Raw genomic sequence first — 22,247 nt, 5'->3', positions numbered from 1 at the left:
GGCGGAAGGAGAAGGAGGAGGAGGAAAAAAAGGAAAGAGAAAGGAAGAAGCAGGAGGAGGAAGAAAAGAAAAGAAGGAAACAAGACTTGGAAGAGAAAGAAAGGCGGTGGAAGGAGGAGGAGGAAGAAAAGGAAAGAGAAAGGAAGAAGCAGGATGAGGAAGTGCAGGAAAGAAGAAAACAATATTTGGAAGAGAAAGAAAGATGGCGAAAGGAGGAGGAGAAGAAAAATGAAAGAGAATGGAAGGAGAATGAGGAGGAGAAAAAGAAGGAGAGAGAAAGGAAGGAGAAGGAGGACGAGAAAAAGAAGGAGAGGGAAAGGAAGGAGAAGGAGGATGAGAAAAAGAAGAGAGAAAGGAAGGAGAAGGAGGGCGTGAAAAAGAAGGAGAGAGAAATGAATGAGAGGTTGAAGCCGGAAGAGAAGGAAAGGGAAAGGCAGTGGGAGGCAGTAGACCAACCTGAAAGGCCTAGGTTGGAGGGAAAACAGGAGAAAAGAGTGACCAAGGTAAATAAGTTTGTCATGTCTGTGAAAATTTAATAATATGTTTAGCGATTTTGGTATAGAGATTATTGTGTTAGGTATTAATATGTATAGCGATTACTGTAATAGTTTGTGTGCCACCAATATTATTTATAGTGATTAGTAGAATATTATTTATAAGTACAAATGGAATTAATTTACAATTGGTAGGAATAATATGTTATTTTGTGTTACAGGGAGGTCATAGGAGAAGTAGAGCACCATGTGAAAAGGTTGGAGGTCAGTGTCAATGGCCTGTAGTTCTGTCATGGTATGGTCAGCTGAGTGTATATCAGAAGAACCGATTATGAAATATGCACTTCGGTGGCCTTTTGCACCAGCAATATTTTGAAACTTGCTGGAATAAGTGGAATGATAAGACGAACACATTCCATTTTAATTCTTTTGAGATTGCCATGACTCTAGAAGATGTGGCGAGAATCACTGGCCTTAAGTGCGATGGCAGTGCTGTCCTATTACGGCATTCAAACTATAATGCAAGAGAAAAATGCACGGCCCTTTTAGGAATGTCGATGGACGATTAGAGTCAATGTATTTCTGGTGGAATCAAGTCTACATCAATGAAAGTCTCATTTTTTTGTAATAAATGGGAAGGCCGCTCCGCTACTTGTGCATCTGAAACAGCTGACCAAGAGTTGCGCGACTTCCTTCTTTATTTTTTTTGGTCTTACATTATTTTCTGATTGTTCTGGTTCGAGAATAAGTTTCATGTGGCTGCAGTACCTGGCAAACTTAGACGAAGTCAACAACTATGCCTGGGGTGCCGCTATGCTCGCACACTTGTACAGTCAACTCTACCGTGCGAGTAATGGTACGAAAACAGTTGGGGAATTTTGGCCATTTGTTCAGGTATTTGTTGGTTACATACTTAGTAATTGTAGACTAATCTCATTGAAGGTTGTAGTGTTACTAATAATATTGTTTTTGTTAGGCTTGGGCGTGGGAACATATTATCTCATTGCGTCCACGTTGTGGCCCTGCGATTTGTGGTTTTCCAAAGATCGGTCGCTGGGCTAGAATAAATATCATAGTTCATATGCTAAGTCCATTTTAGATGGGCTGCAACTAAATGAGGTAAATGTTCTGAAATTGTTTACAATCGTGTCAGCATTTATTATTGAGTATTATAAATCGTTGTAATGTTTAGCATTCTTAAGTAATCATCGTTGCAGGATTGTCTTCCGTAGTACATATCGTTGTTGTCATATCATGCTTAACTAAATTATAATATAATTGTCACTCGTTATTAAAAAGAATTACCAATGTACAGGTTTTGTGGAGACCTTATGGAGATGGGAAGGACGATGACCAAGACGTTGTTGCAGAGGCTGCTAGATTGTCTGACCGTGATTTGTGGTTGTTTTGGAATTATGAAGCCGAGTTGCAGCATGGTAGTCAAGTTCTCCTACAATCTGGCTTGGGGCAGTCTATCCCAAATAAGCCTTTGGAAGTGAGAATGAAGATGAATAGTGGTGGGGGCATGAACGTGAATTGGTGTGATCGCTACAGGGATGAATTATTAATTTGAAACTCAGGTGGTGTCCGTGCCGTATCGTATGATTATAAAGGAGGACAATTTGATCCCTTCTATTTCGAAAGGTATTGGGAACCAATGCGGCGAAATCTGAAGATTGAGAAAATTGTGAACCCATGCCTCTCAACTGCCCCCTCTCATGTTGCAGCCCAACCTCTACAACCAAAATGTCGTCTCTCTTCGGTTACAACAATGATTCCCTCAGTAACAAAGCGCGATGAAGAGCGAATACTTGCTACAAAAGAGAACATTGTCTCTGCCGCAAGGTTCGAACTTATGGAGAGGGAGAATAAGAAATTAAGGACAGAAGTAAGCAATATGGGATACAATTGAACTCAGTGGTAGAGATGATGACCAATTTTTTTAGTAAGATGGACGCAACCAAGAGGTCACCCAGGATAGACAGTCCACCAATAAAAAGAGAGAGACAAGTCTATGATATTTCATCTGATTCGTCAAGTGCCACGGAATAAACCCTAGGTATTCTTTTTTATCACGATAGGTATTTATTGTAATTGTATAATTAATTGTCGTAACATGACATTCTTTTATTGTTTCATTCTTTATTATTACATCTAACAGACACGTTTCGTCTGTGGATCTCGTAAAAAAAAAAACCTTAATCGAAAATAGATGTTTGTTGTTCAGAAATCGTGGCATTGCCTAACCTCCTTGATTGATTGAAAATCACAATATAAGTCACAATTTAACTCGTCGTTTTTGAATGACAGTCGCAATAGATGTCTGATTGGCACGAGTAATATTGTTCACAAATCGCAATATAAATCATCATTTTTTAATGAAAATCGCAGAAAACATGCAATTTATGCGGTCAACATGGTCTCGTAATCGATGTTAGGAAATGATTAAGGACGCCATCGTTATGATAGAGCATTTCTGCTCAGCAATCGTTGTATTTGTCTTCGCCTTGATAGAAAATCGCAAAAAGGATTTGCGATGTATGTCGTGAACAATAATTGAACGAGTTCTGACATCGTAAATGATAACAGTCTATAGCGATAAGAAAAGTTTGATGCTCAGAAATTGCTACTGATGATCATCAGTAAATTGAAATCGCGCAATAGGATGCCGGCTAGCCAAAATCAGTACGATATGGTTCCCGGTCAGAAATCGCTCATTTGCAGGGACACCTTCAATGCAAACCGCGAAATAGGATTGCAATTCATGAGGTCAACAACGCAAACGGCAATGGCTTGTAATAATCAGCCTTTGTAAACAGTGTAAGTCAACATCAATTTGCGGTGTTAAATGATACTAGTATAAAGCGATAATGAACGTTTGTTGTTAAAAAACCGATAAGGAAAGTATGTGGCATGAATATATCGATGTATCCATATATGATAATCAATACAATAATCGTCAAAGATTATTCATACCTAGAAAACGGGTTTGTTCGGGTCGGATCAATCTCCCACTCAACTATTGTTATAATATGAAGTCGAAACGACGATTTTTTAATTATTTAAAATGCAATCATTTAATTTACGGGTGGTTTTCGAAAAAGGGCGGCATGTGAAACAACGGTTTTTTAATTATTTAAAACGCAATCATTTAATTTGTGGGCGGTTATCGAAAAAGGGCGGCATGTGAAAAGACGTATTTTTATTTATTTAAAACACAATCATTTAATTTGCGGGCGGTTTTCAAAAAAGTGCGGCATGTTAAAGGACGTTTCCTTTATATTTGACTAACGACGTCGATTCCGTAGCTGCGTTGCAAAGGTGGCATCAATATCTTTGTCCAGGCATGGCGCCAAAGAAGAGGACGATGGGAGCAATACGATCTGGCATGGCGCCGAAGAAGAGGACGATGGGAGCAATACGACCAGGCACGGCACCGAAGAAGAAGACAACCACATCCACAGTACCAGCACTAGCGCTTAAGGCATATATTTTTTGAACCTCCTGACCGGTTTAGTCAACATTTGCCTTTTCATGTCGTATTTCGACTTGTGTTGTTTACTGTAGAAAATAATTTTAATGTCGAATTCTGAATACTACGCTCATGGTGCACTCAGTGCAACATCCACAGACAAGGGTGGGCGGCAACGCCCTAACGAGTTCGTAGATGACATCAAACATATGCAAGATGAATTTGTAGACGGGAACACTATCAGTAATTTTGTACGTATGTAACCACTATCATTTTCTAGGTCATCGGTTTGTATGTTTTGAAGTTCATAAATTTTTGCAACCAGACAATGTGTGATTTTGTCAATTATATTCAAAGCAATGCAACGAGCAATACAGTACATATCATCACCCCTTATTTTATGGTATGTCTGGTCTGCTATTGTTTAATTTGCTTTTATGACTTACTCACGTTTCTTGGTGGTTAAACATTACTATTTCGTGCAACAGATATACGTCCGGCGAAAGTCATACACCAGTGGATTCGTAGATGCACTACCTTGTTGGAACAGCGATGATGAGTGCGTAGACTTTTTGAATTTTAAAAAGGTAAGTGAACAAACCTCTTCTCCAAGGTTTAGTCGTAACATCCCCATCACGATATGTCTATGGTATTATAAATTATTGTATCGATTCGCAAATTTTACTTCCTACACTCTGGCAAAATCCCAAACATTGGGTCTTATACGAGATGAATTTATGGGAAAAACAACTATGGTGCTACAACTCATTAGATTGCCACAGTGGTGTAGAACATGACGCTATGCATTTGGTAAGCTTCTGCCCATAGGTGAATCGTAGCTATTTGAGGTGGACCGGACTGTACTATATTATCCCTTTATCATAAGCGAGATTCCTAAACGACCTTGTGGGTGTCGACATTGCCGAGTGGATGTTGCTATGTGCTGACGATGCTCCTTTACAAAGTAATGGGGTCGATTGTGATATATTCATAATGAAGCATATTGAAGTAATATACAAAGGAGAAGAACCTTGTTTTGACGTTGTATGAGCTTTGTATCCGCTGTTATTAGGGATTCTTGTTATATATTGGTTTCACATTACATATTTTGTTGCAGGAAGATATACCAGAAGTACGCGAGAAAATATACTGAAATTTGATTGAGTTTAAAAAGAACGACAAACAAAATATGTAATGTGAAACCTATTGATTGCTTTGTCTGTACAATCTAATGAGCTCCGTCATCACTGTTCTCGCCCTCCTCCTCGACACCAACTCCGGTGGTGCAGTCGCAGCATGGTGAGGAGCGGTCGGCGGAGGTGGAGTTGGCTGATGTGGAGCTGCCGGCGGTGCAGTCGCGGGCTGGTGAGGAGCGGTCATCAGCAGTGGCGAGGGAGCGTGGGTTGGCGGATAGATGGGGTGGCACTGGGAGGGAGGAGGCAGGTCTGCATGGCGAGGGACGCGGTCGGCGTGCTGAGGGTGGCCAGCGGGAGCTCCACTGCGTCCTCTTCCTCTCCCTCGCGAGGAGGAGGTTTCAGAGGAGCGGTCGTTCCGGTGACGGGGGTTCATCTCGCCGGAATCTGAATCGTCTGGTTTCTGGTATCAACACAATCGGATAGACACAGACAGAGAGAGAGACATACTGAAGATATGTAGGAGAAAGACTTCCAGTAGGCAAATTTTGTAAGACTACAAATTTTGTAAATTTGTCTCCATTGAAATATAATTTGAACATTACAAAACACACTTGTAAATTGATGTACTGCTTCATCTACGAAAATTAAATCGTATCGAGAAATAGTTTTGTGTTGTATGCGCTTAACCAATGCTAGTAATGTTGCTCTTCAGTAATTAAAAATACTGTATAATGAAAGATATTTTGTTGTTGTTCCGAAATCTTTGTATAACTCTCATTTTGTGAACAAAAAGCGCGGAAATAGATTTTCGAGATTTGTGGTCCACAAAGGCACGTAATGTTCCCTTTGAACAAATGACGAAGTATTTATCGATAAGAAAGGTTTGTTCTCAGAAATCGCTGTATTGTTGAACTTACGAGAATGAAAATCGTAATACATATGCCCCATCGTGAACGAATGTAGTGCATAGCTAGATGAGAGTGACTCGGGACAACCCAATGTCGAGGTGTAAGTCCGTAATGTACACCTAAGGTGATTTGTTGGGACGCGTGTGGATGAAGTTGTGGATTGATATAAGACCAAAAAATATTTCTACAATCAAATCCACACGCTATGTGCTATAGTGATTTGAACTACCAGGTCCAATCGCATTGATTAGTTTTGAGAATAGCTCTCTGACATGACATTGTTCAATTTCATTAATGTGGAGTATATTTTATTTGAGATTTGCTCTTTGTTTATTAAAATTGTCATATTTATTTGAAAACTGCCGAAGGGTGATAGGACGTTTCATTAATATTTGAATGACACATCACACAGGTTAAGGATGTGTTCCACTTTGCTTCGCGAATAAGGAACCGACAAGCCAACAATTCCTGCATAAACGACTTGTTCTTTAATCAAGTGTATAGGCGGCTTCAACGCAGTTGAGGTATCCGTCTAGACTTTTTCCATATGTCTGCAATATCATAATTAAAACAAACGTCGTTTAAAATTCAAAAAAAATTCAAATTCTTACACAAGATTTCATGGTAGTAGCAGTGAAGATGACGTTAGACCACCATTTATGAACATCAAACCTGTCTTATCGCTGTGTACTATTTCTAATTACGAAAGCGACATTAATGTCTCTTGTTCACCACATTCATCTCGAATCTCTTCTGTGATTTTCATTTTGTGTGTGTCAGCAATAAAGCGATGTTTAAACATCAAACATTTCATATCGATGTTGACTATTATCATTTTGAACATTAGAAGCCTTTGTTCATTGCATACATCGCAATTTAATTCTGCGACTGTCAATCATGTGGGTTGAGCGCATATCTTTTATCAATTACAAGCTTTCATTATTTGTGCATGCTTACCGTATAAATCCTATGTTTTCCTTGCAATTTGCATTAAATGACGACGAAGAATATTGCAATATCAGAACAGCAATTGTTCCTTATCGCTGTTGAGTATTATTATTTTTTGGGCGAACATATACATTTTGTTGTAAGATATGCGCCCATGATAAAGGTCAATAGCGGTAAGATTTGTTTGTTGATCAGGAATCGCTCTTTTGTTGAGACACTTTAAATGCAAACTGCGAAAAAGGATTGCGATTCATGCAGTCAACAATGGGTTCTAATATTCGGTCGACATATTATAGATTACACACAAGTTGGTTGTACCGTCTCTAAAATCTACTTGAAATAGACGAACATGAAATTACTCTTGCGTGGTGGGCACCGTTGGTCGTTGTCTTTTAGATCCTCGTGGCGGCTCTGTTAGTTTCTCCTCCGCAATTAGAAAGGACGTCAATTTTTTGCAGAGTTCTTCGCAGAATCCAGGTATATCAACCTGCAAAAATAAATTGTAATGTGGAACCAATAGACATGCATTTAATCCCCAATAACAGAGGCCAAGAAATGGCATACAACGTCGAAACAGGGTTCTGCATCATTGTATATCGCTTCAATGTACTTTATTACAAATACGCCGCAATTAACGCCATTATTTTGTAAATGAGCATGGTATGTCGTGCGATAGATCCACTCGCTAACATCGACTCCCAAAATGGCTTTGACGAAACCGATCTGAGAATAATGCGGTCAAAAGTAAATTCATGACCCCAGTACACGACACGATACTCATATAGATGGAATCTTATGAGATGGGAAATGTCAAGCCGTAAACCACTATCAACTTTCAACGAATTGTAACACCATAGTTGTTTTTCGTGTAAATCCATCACGTATAAGACCCATTGCTTTTCAGATTGCCAGAGTGTAGGAATCAATATCTGCAAATGGATCGTAAAAATGTTGTTAGCACTGTTATGTTGTAACCTTGCACTCTAGGTTTGTTTACTTACTTTTTCACTTGACAAAAGGTCTCTGCAATGATTATCGTTAACCCAATAAGGTAGGCTGTCTTTAAATCCACTGGAGTATGGCAAACGGTGTAAGATAGTCTGCAAACCGAAACATTGTTAACAGCAATGTTAACATACGAATCAACTAGACTAAATCAATAATCAAAAGCAACATAAAATATAACCGATATACCATGAAATACGGGCTAACGATGCTTATAGTCTTGCTTGGTGTGTTGCTTTTAATATAACTGACGAAATCGGATATAGTCTGTTTGCAGCAAATATGGTGTTGTTAACGTACGTACACATGGCTTACGTATATAGACAACTCCTACTAGTTTCATACAAACAAAATTACTGATTATGTTGCATTGTGCGAATTCATTATGCATTCGTTTGATGTCCTTCAGGAGTGATTGACTAAGTTTTCGCCCAACTTCGTCGGTGGATGTTTTACTGAAATAAATAAGGACATTGCAATGAACGATATTGAAATTATATTATAGAGTACACAACACAAATTACAAAAATGGCATGAAAGAGACGGATTTTGATGAAAATGGAGACGACATATAGACAATATACGCATGATTCGCTATTGTTGGTCGTGTAGTTGTCTTCGTCTGCCTCACCGACCACAATTTTCTATGTAGCTGGTTACATGTTCGAGGGAGGAACTCCAGGTTTATAAAGGAACTGTCAGTTTGACTGTTGCTGGTTCACGAAGTAGAAGATAATCACATCGTCTAGTACTTGTGCGACTATTTATGAGCCAAAAGATCTACTGCTCAACCACCGTGATTAATGAATAATGTACGATAAATCAAAAATTTTACGATACATCCTTTGTTGTCCGTACGAAACGCATATGTGTATTGTGATTTGTAAACAACAAATGTTTCGTTCCTTACTAGGATAGCCTATTGAGGACTTATTTCTCTTTCCTCGTAGAGTACTGTGGAACATGTGAGGCGTGTAAGTAGTACATCAATTGGATGAGGTGGTCTTATGACCTCAATCAATACAGACGAAGAAGAAGAGGAAGGAGAAGAGGAATAATTGCCATAGTCAACTGGATTTCAAAAAGGCCTACCTTACTGGGATAACGGTAATAATTACGGAGACCTTTTGTCTAGTGAAAAATTAAGTAAACAACCCTTGAATGCAGGCTTACAACAAAACAGTCCTAACACCATTGGTGCGATCGATTTGCATATATTGATTCTTACACTCTAGCAATCTTAAAAGCATTGGGTCTTATAAGTGATGAATTAAAATAAAAAACAATTATGGTGTTATAATTCAAAGTTGTTTGTGATTGATTTCCCTCCTTATTCACTTTCGCAACAGAATTCCAAGTGCGTCGCCTGATCATGTCGAGGTTGTCCTTCGTATTCGCTGGACAACGATTTGTAGTAGTGATCATTAGTTGAATGACGATTCAATTGTCCAAAAGTGTAAGCTTCGATTTGTGGTTATCGCTTGGAGTTGCGTAAGTCAACTTCGTATTCGCTGCATAGCGAGTTGTGGTTATCGCGGGAAAGTGATTTGTGCTGTCAGCTGGACAGCGATTTGTTGCCATCGCTGGATAGTTTGTGCTGTGAGCCGGATAACGATTTATGAGCATCGCTGGATAGCGATTTGTGGCTTCTGCAGGAAGTCGATTCATGACATCACTGAATGGTGATTTGTGGTTATCATTGAATAGCGATTTGTGGCATTGCAACATAGTGATTTGCGGGTATTGTTGGAATGTCAATCCAAGCGGGGTGAGAAGGGTTGTTCCAGTAAGCTTTTTTGGGCCATTGATCAAGGTTGCGATTCATTTTATGATCTAAGTAAGCTTTCACCTCATTTTTCAGGTAGGTGGTTGCACAATGTTGGACTTGTGTAGTGATAATAAAAAAAAAATCATTTTATGATCTGAGTTTTTTTGGTTGATTTAAACAAGTTCTTTATTTATTGAATTGTGATTTATATCCAATAAATAGAATGTGTCCCAACATAGCTGCCAATCTACTTCCAAGATAGTGTCATGTTCACAAGTTATGAGTGCCCTTCTTTATTTATCGTCATTTGTGCTTTAATCATTATGTAAATCAAAATACTTGTAAAGTGCAAACCTCCTCCCAACATTGAAATAAAAAATATAAGACACTACATTAAGTTTCACAAGAAATGCAAACCTCCTTCCAACATTGATTACATACCAAAAGACTTGTAAAGCGCAAATGACGATAAATAAAATAATAATCTATTTTACAAGATGTTTATATTTTAAGGCAATTTATCATGTAGACCCAGTGATTTTTCTTGTCGATAAGGGCTTAAACGATTATTAGTTGCGAGGGACGAACATGCACCATAAAAAAATTGTCAAGAAGAACAAGTGCAAAGAAAAAGAAGGGCACTCATAGCTTGTGAACATGACACTATCTTGGAAGTAGATTGGCAGCTATGTTGGGACACATTCTATTTATTGGATGTAAATCACAATTCAATAAATAAATAAATTGTTTAAATCAACCAAAAAACTCAGATCATAAAATGTTTTCTTTTTATTATCATTACACAAGTCTAACATTGTGCAACCACCAACCTGAAAAACGCAGGTGAAAGCTTACTCAGATCATAAAATGAATCACAACCTTGATCAATGGCCCAAAAAAGCTTACTCGAACAACCCTTCTCACCCCGCTTGGATTGACATTCCAACAATACCCGCAAATCACTATGTTGTGATGCCACAAATAGCTATTCAATGATAACCACAAATCGCCATTCAGTGATGTCATGAATCGACTTCCTGCAGAAGCCACAAATCGCTATCTATCGATTTAAGCAAATCCAACCATGGACCGCAAGTCGTCACTGACAAATCACTATAAACTCTTAACAAATCCGACAATGTGGAAATCGAGTCATGCAAAGAGGCATGACAACTAAATTAATAGCCCACACGAGATTCATGTGTCTCATACCTATCTGTTGAATGCATCAAAGCCTGTCATGAAATAGAAAATATAAGACACTACATTAAGTTTCACAAGAAATGCAAATCTCCTCCCAACATTGATTACATACCAAAAGACCTGTAAAACTAGAGCTATCGCTGCCGGAAATCTGGTCGGGAGGAATGAAGGTTTCAACGTTTGGTGTTACTTCTATAGGGTATTGTTGCATGTTAGACATTACACGAGTTAGATATTGATAAGCTTCACATAATGGGAAGCAATATAATGTCTTACATACCTGTTTATTCGAAGGGCTTTGTTGTTTTTTATTACAGGTTAGTTGTTTCTTAGTCCTTTTCTTGCCAACCAATTCTAGTACACCCTTTGCTTTCCGACGACTGCATTCCGAGGCTGGTTTTCTTTTGATACCATTTGCTTCATGAATATGTCCATCATAATCAACAACGTTCACTACTGACTTGTTGAAGATAATGTTTACGCTTCAGCGCAACTTCTCAGGAGTGTCAAGCAAAACATGATTTTCACCTACGTTGTTTGATCACATTATCTTCGACTGGTATTCATTCGCTGCAATGGACTTAAGGTGAATTAACTCCACGTTTTCAAGTAACTCCATTGAAATTTTTCTCACGCATACATAGCCTTCTTCACTTCTCGATGCCAAATCAGCAACATGCATAAATGACCTACACAGTTGTTGGTAACGGGAGGCTATGTGGCACTTCTCGTCAACATCAGATTTACTCACATTGTCCATAACAAGCATTTCAATCTTTACACGTCTCTTCCATCTTCGCATTACGTAAGACTCAGGTATTTCTTGTATCTTCTCTTGATTGAGTGCCTTTAATGCATGACAGCATAAAATATCTTTGAATTCATACATTTTGCACGAACATTCAACTCTTCTGTTGTCAACATTGTACATGACATGTGCTTCTTGCCTTTCATGATGCTTTTCGCTCTGCCATAAAATATGGTATTTGTGCATATTCTCGGTTTGCATGAGTCCTTCTATTTTGCAATTCATGACATGTAACACCTCTTTCTTGATCCATTCAAATACAGTTAGTGTATACAGAGCTGCAGGTCGCATCAATATTTTCATGCCAAAAGCTAGAGGTCGTGTATTGAAGCATTTCACGTCTTGTTCAAGCTCATTCTGTCTTAGACCGTCTACAAATAATTCATATTGTTCCATGAAATGAAACATTGTTAAACATGAATACATGGTTTTCTTCAGCGTGGCATGCATAGATTCAGCTCTTTGTGTTCTTATCATACTTGCACAAAAGTATTGTCTTCCATATGCCAATGCCCACTTCTCTTTTTCTGCATATAAATTTTGTAACCAAGGACAGTCTTTAAGGTCGTATATCTTAATCATTTCCTCCCAATCTGACATAAAGGTGACCTCGTCTATGCTATGAAGTACACACCTTATAAACTTTTTGTCAAACCCTGTCTTCTGATTAAATATGTGTCTTATGTTCTTTGCTGCATTTTGAAAGATATGCCACAAACATAGGCGATAATGTGCATCTGGCCACACATGAAGCATTGCAGCCGCAATTGCGTGATCACCATATGTAAGTATAGCTTCAGGTTGCTTCTCGTTCATTGCCTGTGTAAATACTCTGAACAACCACTCAAAGCTTTCCTTGGTCTGGTCATACAAAAATGCCCTGCCTAATATACAACTCTGTGCGTGATGGTTCACTCCGACAAACTGCGCAAATGGCCATTGTTCAATATTAATCTTTACTGTAGTATCAAATACAAACACATCATTGAAGCATTCATAATCTACTCTTGACTTTGAATCTGCTCAAAACATATTCACAGCATATCCATCTTCATCCACTTGCATTGCACTAAAGAAACCATGTTCATTGCTTGATTTATTCTGTAAGTAATCAACCAAAGAACATATTTCTCCATTCTTCATGTTATATGTCCTCTTCCTTCTCAAGTGGTTTCTTAGATCCAAAGGTGTGAATGACACATTATCGCGACCACCATCTATGTGGGTAAACAAATTGTATGTCTTCCTTGGTGCAATGTCGGCGCTATCGGCTATTTCATCCATTGCAGCATGCGCTACAGTTACTTTACAATGTGACCTTAGCATAGGAGTCATAAATGATGCAGATAAATCATGATTATGATCACTGATTAAAGTACGAACTACAAATTTCTCATTCGGATGTCTTCTCAAAACCATTCTCGCTTGACATCCACATCTTGATTCTGGCATGCTCCTTGTTGGATTTCCCATTGATTTCTTCCAACCTTGCTTGGAACAAACATATGTCTTTCTAACCAAGACACCATATGCATTTTTTGACCAAGAAAACCTTCTCACACTGAAGTCAACTTTTAAGGCATAATCATTATAAAATTTATATGCAACTTCATCATTCATAAACTGCATTCCTTCTACAGGAACAGAGTCAAGTGTAATTTCATGTGCATTCCCAGTTCCTACACCTTTATTATGTGTACTGACATCAAAATATACCTCATTATTGAATTGCATTTCTTCTACTGGAACATTCAAGTCAAGTGTACTTCTATGTACATTCCCCGGTGCCTACACTTTTATTATGTGTACTGTCATGGTAATCTACCTCATTATTAATTGCATTTCTCCTACTAGAACATTCAAGTCAAGAGTGGGTCTAATGCCTGCACCCTTCTTTTCATGTGCATTATTAGTGCAGATGTTCAATTCTTCAGTTGCGTCATTAGTATAGATGTTCAATTCTCCAGATCTTTCAATTGATTGAGCTACATCATCTTTATTACAACCTGATGATAAGCTCAACAATGTTTTAAGCAATATATCAATTTGTGTTGGCAGCAAAATAGCAAACAAATCGATATTAACTAACAAAAATATATCTCACAAAAATGGGAGTATGTTACTAATACAGCGGTTTGAGATACAATGCATATAATGAGTGAATGTAGGATACCTGATGGGGTAGAGGCCCTTCCTAGCATTTGTAAACAAGCATTCTTGTCAACAGGTTCTAGCGTCTTACAAATATCGATAAGTTTCCAACCATCATAAGAACAAGATCTACCTGCAATAACCAAACAATGTCTTAATGTCAGACAAGACGACATGCCTTCTTCATCGATAGCATGATGAGATGGAAAGCTACTCGCGCCGCCTTAATGGCACTGGTTGGAATGTTTGTGCATCATTGCTTTCTTCCATAATGCCTAACAACAACGAAAAAGAAGAGAAGACAGTGGAATGTTTTGTAAGCAATATATCAATTTGCGTTAGCAAGCGCATACGTTTACTACGATTTAATCAGGATGCATATAACAACGGATACTGATAAGGTTAAGCAAGTCAAAGCAACGATTTAATGAATGACAGTATCAAAGCAAGTGCGGTTTGATATTTTCTTATACTGAGCATCGAGTTGTCACTTACCATGCCAATAAAAGACACATGTCGTACATGTGTGTTGACGATAACGCTCTCATTATATCCACGAGGTTGTAAAGTGAGTTCAATAGAAATCGCTGACAGAGCAGCAATATGAATGCGAAAATCTCCCCCGCATGCGTGTAACGATGTGTTTATGCACGCACAAGTTTTCAAAGTATGTGTACAAATATCTTAGAAATACATATTACAAAACATAATATCTTACAAATCGATATACATATCGAATAATATATTGAAAATCGATACGGCAGTTCAGCATAATAACTTACAACTCGACAATACAAAACCATAATATCTAAAAGGTCGATAAATATATCGCACAATAAATTACAAATCGATACGGAAGAAATTGAGCATAATAGCAAACAAATCGATATTAACTAACAAAAATATATCTCACAAAAATGGGAGTATGTTACTAATACAGCGGTTTGAGATACAATGCATATAATGAGTGAATGTAGGATACCTGATGGGGTAGAGGCCCTTCCTAGCATTTGTAAATAAGCATTCTTGTCAACAGGTCCCAGCGTCTTACAAATATCGATAAGTTTCCAACCATCGTAAGAACAAGATCTACCTGCAATAACCAAACAATGCCTTAATGGCACACAAGAGGACATGCCTTCTTCATCGATAGCATGATGAGATGGAAAGCTACTCACGCCGCCTTAATGGCACTGGTTGGAATGTTTGTGCATCATTGCTTTCTTCCATAATGCCTAACGACAGCAAAAATGAAGAGAAGACACGGGAATGTTTTGTAACACAAGGCATCGACAGCGACAATGTGTTGTAAAACAGGATAAAAAACAAGGCGGAAACCTCGACTGGAGACGAAGGCAAAGTTTGGGTTGATAATGGGAGCTACTGTTACAGCAGATGGCACAGGAGTTTAATGAATAAGGAACATCTCCACTTTAAATAGTTAACATCAAACTTTCTGGATGGAGGACTTTTTTGTCCTTTTCTCGAACCGTAGTTTCCCAACTTTTGAATGGAGGATATTTTTGTCATTTCCTCGAACCGTCATTTCAGGGTAAGAATAGCAAGAAAGGGTACTTAAGTCTTTGCAACAGCACCATACTACGATGCAAAGTTATGTCAACATACACGGGAATACGAGCCCCATGTGTGTAAATATGCGGCGCTCATTCGACCCCCCGAACACAGACGTGGGATTCAGTGAATCATCGGGGGCGAACATACACCACCCTCCATCTATAAATAGGCACCCTTCGCTTGTGGAATGTTTGTATTTCTTAAAATAGAATATGTGATGGACGCAACAAGTCAACCTTCATTATCTTTGTAATTATATAATGGGAACACTTGAATCCCAAGCAACAAACAAACCATTTGTTTTTTGTTTTCAAAGTCTTCGGTTTGTGTTGTCATGACTCACGACTCAGCCATAGAGACGTGCACAGACTTGTCTTAGTGAATATTGGTTATGTGATCATGACAGATTCGGCTCCAATCGTGCAATGGATGTTAACTGACTTTAGGATGTGTTTAAATGTGCATTGATCTTGGAGTCAAAATTTTGTTTATTAAGCACCCCCATCACCATCCATCAGGTCTTGGGTCCCACACCTGACAGACCCTGTCCCCAAGATGGAGGGTGGTGTGGTGCTTAATGCATAAATATTTGTGCAATCATATTGCACTTGATCTTTTCATCTCGATGCTATGGATTCACTACAAGAAAATGAAAAAACAGTGACAGTTTACACTCAGTCACTGTTGAGTTTATTTATAGTGATAGTCAGAACCTTCACTAAAATGTAAAATAAAAAATAGTCAAAAGATGGGTGGGGCAAAATTATTTTGTATGCCTATTTCTCTTTCTCTGCTCCCCTCCAAAACCCTAATTGTAATCTCTCTCTCTCTCTCTCTCTCTCTCTCTCTCTCTCTCTCTCTCTCTCTCTCTCTCTCTCTCTCTCTCTCTCTCTCTCTCTTTCTCTTCGGAGAATCGCTCCCTTGTCTATCTTTTTCCTTGTTTGCTAGGGTTTGTATTGTCCTTCTTCATCTACATAGAAACCAAGAAAGCGATAGAGAGGGTTTCATCTAGAGTTTTGAAAATATTTGTGCATCGATGGGGGAGAGAGAATTGAATTCTCTTGGGTTAAAACTTAAAACATGCAAGGTTTTTCTCAAAAACTTCTCCTCTATCTCGTTGATGCTTGATTTCTTCATGTGTTCTCTCTTTTTGTTTTAGGGTTTTCGTTTCTGAGCATGGAATGTTGTGCTTTTGGGTTTCTGATAAGCATATGTGGGTGCTCGGCATTCTCCTTAGTCTATCGATGCTCATGATGAGTCCAGATCATCAAGTCAAGAGTGAGCAAGACCCTAAACCCAAATGAGAGAAAGAGGACACCCCTTGGTTGTTCTCATCAAGCAACTAGGCCTTTTTTAATTTATAGACTTCTGAGAGAAGCCTGTAGTGGAAGGTTACCACAATCAGTGGTTACCCTGCATGGGCAGTTGCAATAACTGCCTTGTAACTCCTATTAGTCATGCTATCCCACAATGTACCCATATAACTTCTATGAGTCATCATATCCCTTGATGTACCTATGTCAAATCATGTCACATCAGGTTGGATATGATCCATATTTCAACATTCTTCCACTTAACCCATTGACATGAAAAAATACTTCAAGGTTTTACTGTTATTTTGATTCAATTTTCATGTGGGTTCACATGCTATCCTGTATCACAAGAATAAATCATACGAGTCATGGAGATGAGCACTTCTTTATGAAATATCATATTTTCATGTATTACAATATAATTTATTTTCAGTGTTTTAGCATGTTAAAATTACCTTTATGAATAGGTTGGTTTCTAACTCATTTTATTGGTCCTTTAACATTGTTATTTTACTATTCTCTTTGTCCAAATGAAAAATCCTTTATGCAGAATCAATAATACACAAAATCATAGAGAAACAATTTAGCATTATAAATGTGATCACATATAACCATAATTTATTGTCATACATCAGAAGGAATGAAACTAACCCATCCCCTTTACATGTTGGAAATATAATCCTAGTATTAGCACTTTAGTAAGGGGATCCACAGTCATTTTCTTCATACCGATTGTATCAATCCATACTAAATGATTCACAGTTCTTTCTTTCACAACAAAGTACTTTAACTCCATGTGTCGACACGTGGTTAAGCTCATGTTGTTATTCGAGGACACAACTTCATTATCATAAAATATATTTAGTAGTCTCTCAATAGAGTCCACAATCTCAAGATGCATAATGATGGTTCGTATCCAAATGGCCTGAGATGAAGTCTCATATAGAGTAATGAATTCTGCCTACATGGTATGAGTAGCAGTTGTAGATTGTTTTCCGCTTCTCTATGATACGGTGGCACTTGTCAGTAGGAATATGTATTCAGTAGTGAACTTTCTACTATCGAGACATCCTCCCAAATTTGCATCAGAGTATCCAATAACCTTTAGGTGGTCAACCTTTTTGTAGGTCAACATATAGTCCTTCGTTCCTTGCAAATAGCACATGACCTTCTTTGTTGCCTTCCAGTGTGCATGATATCAGTTTTATGAAATGATTTTTGAAATAATATTTTTATGTAAAAATCCGTGAAAGCCAGACACCAAAAATAAAAACCGGCTCGCACGAGTGGTGGAGTTCGGGTCGATCTCAGGGAACGGGGGGTACTTTATATTCAAATACGCAACTAAACTACGCTTTATTGCCAAAATAAGAAAAATACAAAAAAATAGACTACTTAACTATTACATAAATGTTACCCTGTACAGATGGTTTAAAAATGGTTTTATTATAAACCCAAAAATTAAATAAAAATCAAATTCCTAATTCTAAAAGAAAAGCAATTGTCTTTCGCTTGTGTCCTCGTGTCACGTATCGAATGCGTGCCACAATGTGTCTCGCTCGCTTGCCTTCACTCTTCCCTGCAAAATACGAAACAACGCACAACAGCGACACAAACAAAATAACACTACACTATGAAAATGCGAATGCAAAAATATATTTAATGACTAAATGCAAAGTGCACGCAACCGTAAAGTACGCTAAATGCAAATGAGAATTAATTTGCGAAATTGGAAATGCAATGAATTGAATGCATAAATGACAAAGAACACAAGATGCTAAATGAAATTGCACAATATGAATTCACGAAGGGAAATTAAGAAAGGTAAAATGCACGAAATAAAAAGAATTCACGAAACTAAAATGTAAGATGAAAATGCTTATGCAATTGCGTAGCGGGAAATTTTAGAAACAAAAGGGACACAAATACAATGCAATGCAAGAAAGGAAAACCACACAAGTAAGAAAATGCAGTAGAACGTAATTGAAAAGAGCATAATGGATAATAATAAACAAATGTGCACAGAATGAAAATATGTTGCAAGAATGAAATTTGAAATGCAGGAAATCAACGAAATGCCACAAATGAAATAAAGAAAATGAAACTAAAAAAAAAACACAGAAAACACAGATTGCAATAGCAAATGCAGGGAAAAAAACTAATGAATCAAATCGCGGAAATCACAACAAATAAGAAAAATCATAGAATAGAAAAATGCCAAAGAAAGTTGCTGAAATAAAAAAATTACAGATGCAACATGATGAAGATATGCAACAGAAAAATGCAACACAATGAATATAGTTCTCTGCAACAGAACATGCTGCAGAAATGCAACCCGATGTAGATGGAATAGAATCTGAAAGGAACGCAAAATTATAAAAAAAAACACTTGCGAAATACAATGCAGCAGGAACTAAAATAAAGAAAATGCATATGCACGCAGGAATGACAATGCAAGATAAAGAGTGCTAAAAAATAAAACGCAGACTCAACTAAACGCATAACATGCAGAGGCAGTTGAAATGAAATGCTAAATGGAAAATATGCAAAAATGAAACAGTAAATGCAAGGAATATAAATGAAATGAGAAATTGCAAATGATAAATTTCAGATGGAAGGAAAGATAAACGAAGATGCATAGCTGTGAATCGCAAAAATGTAAAAATACAGAGCAAAAAATCAATGAAAACACCCAAGGAAAAAATTAAAAACACACACAGGCAATGCAATGGAGATCGATGAAGATGAATTGATGAGATGCAGATGGTTGCAAATGCAATGATGCTAACTGCGATAAAGATGAAGTGAAATGTGATAAACAAAAGCTAATACAATGGAAAATGAATGAATCAAAAATCTAAGAATCACAGTAGAAGCAAAAACACAGATAAAAGCTGAATCAAAAATCTGAAACGTGAAATGTAAAAATCATAACAACAATTAAGTTATTTCTTTTTCTTTTCTTTTTTTCGTATTTAATTCAAATCACACTAATCCTAAAACATGAAATGAAAGAGGAGAAGAGGGAAGAAGGAGAAGATGAGGAAGAAGACTTACCAAACTGGATTGGGTTGAGAAGAGAAGGCTAGCCTCTTCTTTGCCGTCGACAAAACCCAGTGAGAAGTCAAGAACTCCAGTGAGGAAGAAGGGAAGAAGAAGAAGGAAAGAGGGGAAAGGAAACCAGAGGGAAGGAAGAGAGGGGTTAAGAAGAGGAAGGGTTCGTGTGAGCAAAGAAGGGCCCCTCACTTTGCCCTCTATGTGAGATTTTAAAGAGGGTTTTTAGGGTAGTTTTGTAATTTTTCACAAACCCTGTATTTATTCCAAGAAATTCCAAAAAGAGGCTCCTCAAGAGAAATATTTATGCTAATGTGCTAAATCCTAATCTAATTAACAAAAACTAAAGCTATACCCATTTCTAAATTTTCCTATTTATTTTCCTACTAAAATAATTTCCAGTAACAAACTTCAAAATAAATTGCAAAATAAACTTGTTTTTCAAGCATTTTCCATTTTTTTATTCTTTTCACACATTTTCTCGAAACTAACAATAAACTTGAGATTTTAATATGATTTTAGATTGAATCATGCATAGTTTAATATGAATTAAATGTTAAAATGTCTGCATGATCAAATACCCCCATGCTTATCGTTTGCTAGTCCTTGAGCAAACTGGACAAATGCAAGAATCAATACTATTCACATTAACTCACTTTCGTAGGAATCACGGTTGCATTTAGTTTATGCAACAAGCCCTTTCAACCCCTGGGTTACCCCAGTGGATGAGTAAGGTCTCGTGAGGGTTTGCAGTGATGCTACCCACAAACATCATTGTCATGTATGCATAAAATACTCAACTTCACAAGTAGTAGGTAATTAAAGATTTTGTTTTCATAAATATTTTCTGTTATTACATAATCAAAACATAATTAGAGTCTTTTATATACCACCACAAAATAAAAAGATTTCTTTCACTTTCTAGATATCACAATTATTTATGTTTTATTCTCGAAAAATCAAATAAATACATGTTATTGTTTACTTATCCTTACTCATATGTTTTCTGCATAGGTTTTTTCAATCGCACTTCTAAGCAGTGAACTTTTCTTTTTAAACTCGTTTCTTTTTCTTGATTTTCAATTTTTTATACTTTTTATTTGTATGCTCTATTTTTATTTTATGGTTTGCGTATTGTCTGCTTTTATGCTCTGTGCAATGCCAATATATTTTATACTTTCTATAAAAATAATATAGGCCAAAGATATTGACTAGGACACAAAAGTGACCTTCATTTACCTTTTTGACATGACACTCAAACACTTCAACTTGTGTCTGCTCTCAGCTACTAGGGATCACGAAAACTTTCACTCTCCTTTTTGAAATGAAACTCACACACTTTAACTTGCATCTAATTCCAACTACTAAAGATTGTGAAATATATTCAAACAACCTAACACATGCTCTTCTACACTTTTGAGCTCATTTTTGCGCTTATGTTTATTTGCTTAGTTTTTCAAAAAGAACATTATGCATATTTATATCACTATTTTTGTGACTGCTTAAGTCCATACAAGGATTTATTTAACTTGTATACTTTATCTTCTTGACATTTAATTTCAAAACCTTTTGGTTGCTGCATAAAAATAATTTTATTTAATTCACCATTTAAGAAAGTTGTTTTTATATTCATTTGATATAAGTCAAGATCAAAATAAGCTATCAATGCTAAAATAATATGAATAGATACTAGTTTGGCTACAAAAGGGTAAGTTTCTTTATAATCAAATCATTTATATTGAGTATATCCTTTTGATACTAATCTTGTCTTGAATCTATCAATAGATCCATCTGTCTTGAGTTTTTTCTTAAGAACCCACTTGCTACCAATTGTCCTATATCCATTAGGCAAGATATCTAGTTCCCAAACTCTATTCTTTTCTATGGAGTCCAACTCATCTTTCATTGATTTCTTCCAGAGTTCAGACTCATTAGAAGAAATTGCATCTTCAAAACTCATGTTATCGAGAGTTTCATCCAAATTCATGGAATAGCATAATTCCTCACTCAAGAATGTATAATAATCATTCAAATAGGATGCAGGAGTCCTTGTTATTTTCTGTCTAGTTACTGGTTGTAAAGTTTGTTTATTATTCATAACTGAATTGTTGTGCTCTAACTCTTGAATGGGTATCCTAGGATCATTTATGATATCCAATAAGACATCATCATCTTCAGGATTGAAAATGCTTTCTTGAGTTTCCAAGAATTCTACCTCTCTACTCTCTATAAATCATTTTTTAGGATTATGTAGTTGATATCCCTTTGGGTATCCCATAAAAATGCATTTGATAGTTTTACTATCTAACTTGTCTCTCATTTGACTAGGAATCAACACATGAGCAAGTGACCCCCACTTTCATAAATGACTCAAGTCTGACTTTCTACCAATCCATAATTCATAGAAAGTAA

The sequence above is a fragment of the Nuphar pumila genome, chromosome 8, assembly GCF_984573655.1.
Source record: "Nuphar pumila chromosome 8, dmNupPumi1.hap1.1, whole genome shotgun sequence".
NCBI classification, from domain to species: domain Eukaryota; kingdom Viridiplantae; phylum Streptophyta; class Magnoliopsida; order Nymphaeales; family Nymphaeaceae; genus Nuphar; species Nuphar pumila.
The sequence above is the reverse complement of the archived record's forward strand: the minus strand, read 5'-3'. Positions refer to the sequence as shown.